This window comes from Schistocerca americana, unplaced genomic scaffold (assembly GCF_021461395.2).
Source record: "Schistocerca americana isolate TAMUIC-IGC-003095 unplaced genomic scaffold, iqSchAmer2.1 HiC_scaffold_124, whole genome shotgun sequence".
In the NCBI taxonomy this organism is placed as follows: Eukaryota; Metazoa; Arthropoda; class Insecta; order Orthoptera; family Acrididae; genus Schistocerca; species Schistocerca americana.
In genome coordinates this window covers 202501-210000 of record NW_025725308.1, presented here as the reverse complement: position 1 = coordinate 210000, position 7500 = coordinate 202501, and the positions used below count along the sequence as shown (strand labels likewise).

Sequence of the window (7500 nt, the reverse complement as noted above, 5' to 3'; positions counted from 1 at the left end):
ACAATTGCAAGCCCCAATCCCTAGCACGAAGGAGGTTCAGCGGGTTACCCCGACCTTTCGGCCTAGGAAGACACGCTGATTCCTTCAGTGTAGCGCGCGTGCGGCCCAGAACATCTAAGGGCATCACAGACCTGTTATTGCTCAATCTCGTGCGGCTAGAAGCCGCCTGTCCCTCTAAGAAGAAAAGTAATCGCTGACAGCACGAAGGATGTCACGCGACTAGTTAGCAGGCTAGAGTCTCGTTCGTTATCGGAATTAACCAGACAAATCGCTCCACCAACTAAGAACGGCCATGCACCACCACCCACCGAATCAAGAAAGAGCTATCAATCTGTCAATCCTTCCGGTGTCCGGGCCTGGTGAGGTTTCCCGTGTTGAGTCAAATTAAGCCGCAGGCTCCACTCCTGGTGGTGCCCTTCCGTCAATTCCTTTAAGTTTCAGCTTTGCAACCATACTTCCCCCGGAACCCAAAAGCTTTGGTTTCCCGGAGGCTGCCCGCCGAGTCATCGGAGGAACTGCGGCGGATCGCTGGCTGGCATCGTTTATGGTTAGAACTAGGGCGGTATCTGATCGCCTTCGAACCTCTAACTTTCGTTCTTGATTAATGAAAACATACTTGGCAAATGCTTTCGCTTCTGTTCGTCTTGCGACGATCCAAGAATTTCACCTCTAACGTCGCAATACGAATGCCCCCGCCTGTCCCTATTAATCATTACCTCGGGTTCCTCCCTATTAATCATTACCTCGGGTTCCGAAAACCAACAAAATAGAACCGAGGTCCTATTCCATTATTCCATGCACACAGTATTCAGGCGGGCTTGCCTGCTTTAAGCACTCTAATTTGTTCAAAGTAAACGTGCCGGCCCACCGAGACACTCACTCAAGAGCACCCTGGTAGGATTGCAACGGGGTCCGCCTCGGGACGCACGAGCACGCACGAGGCGCGTCGCACGCCTTCAGCTCGCCCCCACCGGCAGGACGTCCCACGATACATGCCAGTTAAACACCGACGGGCGGTGAAACCAACAGCGTGGGACACAAATCCCAACTACGAGCTTTTTAACCGCATCACTTTAATATACGCTATTGGAGCTGGAATTACCGCGGCTGCTGGCACCAGACTTGCCCCTCCAATAGATACTCGTTAAAGGATTTTAAAGTGTACTCATTCCGATTACGGGGCCTCGGATGAGTCCCGTATCGTTATTTTTCGTCACTACCTCCCCGTGCCAGGAGTGGGTAATTTGCGCGCCTGCTGCCTTCCTTGGATGTGGTAGCCGTTTCTCAGGCTCCCTCTCCGGAATCGAACCCTGATTCCCCGTTACCCGTTACAACCATGGTAGGCGCAGAACCTACCATCGACAGTTGATAAGGCAGACATTTGAAAGATGCGTCGCCGGTACGAGGACGTGCGATCAGCCAAAGTTATTCAGAGTCACCAAGGCAAACGGACCGGACGAGCCGACCGATTGGTTTTGATCTAATAAAAAGCGTCCCTTCCATCTCTGGTCGGGACTCTGTTTGCATGTATTAGCTCTAGAATTTACCACAGTTATCCAAGTAACGTGGGGTACGATCTAAGGAACCATAACTGATTTAATGAGCCATTCGCGGTTTCACCTTAATGCGGCTTGTACTGAGACATGCATGGCTTAATCTTTGAGACAAGCATATGACTACTGGCAGGATCAACCAGGGAGCTGCGTCAACTAGAGCTGAGCAGCCGGCCGCCCGGGAGTGTGTCCCGGGGGCCCGCGCGAACACGCAAGCGTCCGCTCAATTATTCTGCAAACAGGAGGAGGCTGAGCTCCCCTGCACGATACACCTCGAAACCCTCTCAGGTCCGGCGGCGCGCAGCGCCGTCCTAAGTACTTGGTCGGGTTCGAGAGAGGCGCAATCGCCCGGAGTTTGGCGAGTAGACGCTTTAGGTGCGACCACCCGTGCTCCCAACTGAGCTTGCCGCTGCCGACAGAGGCCCGGGAGCGTGCTGTCGTGGCATTGCCGGCGGGAGACAACACGCGCCACCTACGGTGGCCGGCAGCTCCAACGCCAGCGCCACAGAAGGACAAAAGCCCCACTTGGGTGCCGAAGCGAACTCTCCCAGCACAGCGCACGCGCCAACACGTCCGCACAGCTGCGATACAAACCACCTGCGAGAACCGCAGAGGCGACCGAGCAGCAGACGGCGTCGCGGCGCCGAGCGCCGGGCGGCGGCGCATCCTCAGCGCACACAGTCCTCAATCGGACCAGCACACTGCAGATGTCCACCCGCGCTTCGCACCGGGCCCGCGAGGACCTACTTTGGCCGCACGGCGCCGCGTGCAGGGTGCGCCGGCGCGCAGCTGCGCCGCCTGCCGCCTCCGTCGGCCGGCGCGCCTGCCACTGGCCGCCCCCACCAGCCGGCTGTAGCGCGTGCGCCCCACGCACCGCGCGGCCAGCACGCCGGGAGGCCCCCCCTCACCGGCCGGGGACGGGTCCCACCCAGCCACCGCCGCGTATCGCTTCACACCCACATGCCATTCACGTTCGTGGGCATGGTGGGTATCGCTGAAACAACCGGTTGGTAGCTCAACCGATCGTCGCCATCACTGATTCACCTCTAGCGAGAACAACCGCACCACAACGGTTTACCAGTTGTTCATTTGCGTAACGTCACCAGCAAACGTAGACGTCCATCGCCATTTGCAAATTCAACTATTGTTGCATGCCTGTGTCAGGTGTCACGACACCACTATGTCTGCCCACATACACGCAACAACATGTGCACGCTTCGCGAACACGTGGAAGGTGGCCCCCGTACGTATGCGATGTCCATTGCGGCGAACGACTGTCAACCGCCTCTGTCGCATGTCGCAGATGTGGAACGCAGTGCACCATGCTGTCACGGTGTGTGAGAAGAGACGACTACGTCTGACAACACGCGCCCACTACATCAACAGACGGCTCATGCTGATCGCCATCCAGGGCATACCACACTGCAATCCGGCTCTTATAGGGAGACGACACATAGCTGAGTGCACAACAGTTGGACCGCATGGTTCGCCGTTGTTGGCGCAGTCGTTGTACGGTCACATGTACCACGATGTATCATTCAGTACATGAGGGACCAATGTGCAGTACAGTGTGTGATTTGGACGTACAACATCAGCGGACAGTTGACACAGGCCGTACCACAGCGTAGGCTAAGTGCTTCGCCATGCGAATGCCAATGAACAACTGCGAAGGGCATTGAGCATGTACGTCCTGCTGCCATCCACATTACAGTGTATCGCTGCAAGGTGTTTAACATGAAGCGATACACTGGGGACCAGGCAGTGCGAGTAGCAAACTATATTGCGGGGGTTGCAGTTAGGCAACACTACACTAATTTAACGCGTCGTATGACAATTACAGAGCGGGTTAAGGCCCAACGTGTGTTGGGTTAAGGCCCAACGTGTGTTGGGTTAAGGCCCAACGTGTGTTGGGTTAAGGCCCAACGTGTGTTGGGTTTAAGGCCCAACGTGTGTTGGGTTAAGGCCCAACGTGTGTTGGGTTAAGGCCCAACGTGTGTTGGGTTAAGGCCCAACGTGTGTTGGGTTAAGGCCCAACGTGTGTTGGGTTAAGGCCCAACGTGTGTTGGGTTAAGGCCCAACGTTGTGTTGGGTTAAGGCCCAACGTGTGTTGGGTTAAGGCCCAACGTGGGTTGGGTTAAGGCGCAACGTGGGTTGGGTTAGGCCCAACGTGGGTTGGGTTAAGGCGCAACGTGGGTTGGGTTAAGGCGCAACGTGGGTTGGGTTAAGGCGCAACGTGGGTTAGGTTAAGGCGCAACGTGGGTTAGGTTAAGGCGCAACGTGGGTTAGGTTAAGGCGCAATATAGGTTAGGTTAAGGCGCAATATAGGTTAGGTTAAGGCGCAATATAGGTTAGGTTAAGGCGCATATAGGTTAGGTTAAGGCGCAATATAGGTTAGGTTAAGGCGCAATATAGGTTAGGTTAAGGCGCAACGTAGGTTAGGTTAAGGCGCAACATAGGTTAGGTTAAGGCGCAACATAGGTTAGGTTAAGGCGCAACATGGGTTAGGTTAAGGCGCAATATTAGGTTAGGTTAAGGCACAATATGGGTTAGGTTAAGGCACAATATGGGTTAGGTCTAAGGCACAATATGGGTTAGGTTAAGGCACAATATGGGTTAGGTTAAGGCACAATATGGGTTAGGTTAAGGCACAATATGGGTTAGGTTAAGGCACAATATGGGTTAGGTTAAGGCACAATATGGGTTAGGTTAAGGCACAATATGGTTAGGTTAAGGCACAATATGGGTTAGGTTAAGGCACAATATGGGGTTACGGTTAAGGCACAATATGGGTTAGGTTAAGGCACAATATGGGTTAGGTTAAGGCACAATATGGGTTAGGTTAAGGCACAATATGGTTAGGTTAAGGCACAATATGGGTTAGGTTAAGGCACAATATGGGTTAGGTTAAGGCACAATATGGGTTAGGTTAAGGCACATATGGGTTAGGTTAAGGCACAATATGGGTTAGGTTAAGGCACAATATGGGTTAGGTTAAGGCACAATATGGGTTAGGTTAAGGCACAATATGGGTTAGGTTAAGGCACAATATGGGTTAGGTTAAGGCACAATATGGGTTAGGTTAAGGCACAATATGGGTTAGGTTAAGGCACAATATGGGTTAGGTTAAGGCACAATATGGGTTAGGTTAAGGCACCATATGGGTTAGGTTAAGGCACAACGTGGGTTAGGTTAAGGCACAACGTGGGTTAGGTTAAGGCTCAACGTGGTTAGGTTAAGGCACAACGTGGGTTAGGTTAAGGCACAACGTGGGTTAGGTTAAGGCACAACGTGGGTTAGGTTAAGGCACAACGTGGGTTAGGTTAATGCACAACGTGGGTTAGGTTAAGGCACAACGTGGTTAGGTTAAGGCACAACGTGGGTTAGGTTAAGGCACAATACGGGTTAGGTTAAGGCACAATACGGGTTAGGTTAAGGCACAATACGGGTTAGGTTAAGGCACAATACGGGTTAGGTTAAGGCACAATACGGGTTAGGTTAAGGCACAAGACGGGTTAGGTTAAGGCACAATACGGGTTAGGTTAAGGCACAATACGGGTTAGGTTAAGGCACAATACGGGTTAGGTTAAGGCACAATACGGGTTAGGTTAAGGCACAATACGGGTTAGGTTAAGGCACAATACGGGTTAGGTTAAGGCACAATACGGGTTAGGTTAAGGTACAATACGGGTTAGGTTAAGGCACAATACGGGTTAGGTTAAGGCACAATACGGTTAGGTTAAGGCACAATATGGGTTAGGTTAAGGCACAATATGGGTTAGGTTAAGGCACATATGGGTTAGGTTAAGGCACAATATGGGTTAGGTTAAGGCACAATATGGGTTAGGTTAAGGCACAATATGGGTTAGGTTAAGGCACAATAGGGGTTAGGTTAAGGCACAATATGGGTTAGGTTAAGGCACAATATGGGATAGGTTAAGGCACAATATGGGTTAGGTTAAGGCACAATATGGGTTAGGTTAAGGCACAATATGGGTTAGGTTAAGGCACAATATGGGTTAGGTTTAAGGCACAATATGGGTTAGGTTAAGGCACAATATGGGTTAGGTTAAGGCACAACGTGGGTTAGGTTAAGGCACAACGTGGGTTAGGTTAAGGCACAACGTGGGTTAGGTTAAGGCAGCAACGTGGGTTAGGTTAAGGCACAACGTGGGTTAGGTTAAGGCACAACGTGGGTTAGGTTAAGGCACAACGTGGGTTAGGTTAAGGCACAACGTGGGTTAGGTTAAGGCACAACGTGGGTTAGGTTAAGGCACAATACGGGTTAGGTTAAGGCACAATACGGGTTAGGTTAAGGCACAATACGGGTTAGGTTAAGGCACAATACGGGTTAGGTTAAGGCACAATACGGGTTAGGGTTAAGGCACAATACGGGTTAGGTTAAGGCACAATACGGGTTAGGTTAAGGCACAATACGGGTTAGGTTAAGGCACAATACGGGTTAGGTTAAGGCACAACGTGGGTTAGGTTAAGGCACAACGTGGGTTAGGTTAAGGCACAACGTGGGTTAGGTTAAGGCACAACGTGGGTTAGGTTAAGGCACAACGTGGGTTAGGTTAAGGCACAACGTGGGTTAGGTTAAGGCACAACGTGGGTTAGGTTAAGGCACAATAACGGGTTAGGTTAAGGCACAATACGGGTTAGGTTAAGGCACAATACGGGTTAGGTTAAGGCACAATACGGGTTAGGTTAAGGCTCAATACGGGTTAGGTTAAGGGACAATACGGGTTAGGGTTAAGGCACAATACGGGTTAGGTTAAGGCACAATACGGGGTTAGGTTAAGGCACAATACGGGTTAGGTTAAGGTACACATTGTTGTAAGGAAAGGTGTTTTGGGGGGGGGGGGGCCGGTTTGTTGATTGTGATTATCGTAAGTAAATGACTGCGGCATCATCTGATTTGCCACGTCAGGGTGCACCTTTGGCTCATAACAGGCGGCGCTCTGATTCCATGCTTGTGGCAGACCAGTGTCTTTCATTCCTGCCATTGTTTGTGTGCTGTGACAGGAGGCAGTATTGTGATGTTGGGTGTACCCCTGTGTAGGACATGTGTGGGTGTTTGGTGGCTTAGCTGAGCAATGGTGTTGTCGGAAGGGTGGGAAATTCTGTTTTGTGAGTGGACCTCCCGGTCTGGTTATGATAGTGTGGATAGTCTAATGTGGCGGAGAGGATGCACTGGGTGTTGTTCCATGCTGGTGCTTACATATTGTCTCTGTGCCTGTTACAGGCAGAGAGTAGTGCGTGATAAGAGTGTCTGGCTGACGTGTGGTTGTGATTGTGAGCAGAGTCTTTCAGCATGTATACGGACAGTTGTATACATTATCTGTATTTTGATGGCTCTATCTATTACTAATCAGCGCCGTGTATACGTTTCATCCGGTTCCAGTCGAAACTGTTGTATCTCTGTACATTAGTGACACGGCGAGGCCGCCATGTAGTTACTCGTCTCGGCAGCTTCCACCGGTGTATGGCAAATGATTATAAGGAATCAGTCTAGTCGTCAATACCGATAGTGTGACGTCACATGTCTGGGGTGGGGGACGCTGCGCCCTTCCGGTGGGTCATGGCCTAGAAAGACTCTTCCCACGCAGGGGGGCTTGGGCTGTCATTGACTCTTCCGAGTAATATACTTGCCGTACGTTTTTGCGACTGCGAGTGCAACGCTCACCGGTACCGACATGGATGGAGCGCCTCCTAGCTGACCGCTGAGCATCTGCATTCGTACAGAGAGCAACGCGATCGCGTCTGTAGCTCGTAAGTGGTACAGCTCGCAGCTCATGTATAGGGACAGCGGGAATGTCGCATATTGGACATAACTCTTCATGAAACGCACGTTATAGGGGTGGATTGCACATTGCGCGTGCGAGCAAAGTCCGCCGTTCATCCGCTGGAGTTGCGGGTTGGGCGGTTGGGGTGGGGCACGAACGGG

General features: G+C 51.6%; 1 non-coding gene across 1 annotated transcript in view; it reads right to left on the bottom strand.

The window, feature by feature from the left end:
- Positions 1-1699, bottom strand: part of LOC124563755 — a 1942-nt gene extending 243 nt beyond the window's left edge. The window contains exon 1 of the ribosomal RNA XR_006970304.1: positions 1-1699. This exon is cut by the window's left edge and continues 243 nt beyond it. This is a non-coding gene — a ribosomal RNA (small subunit ribosomal RNA).
- Positions 1700-7500: the final 5801 nt, after the last annotated feature.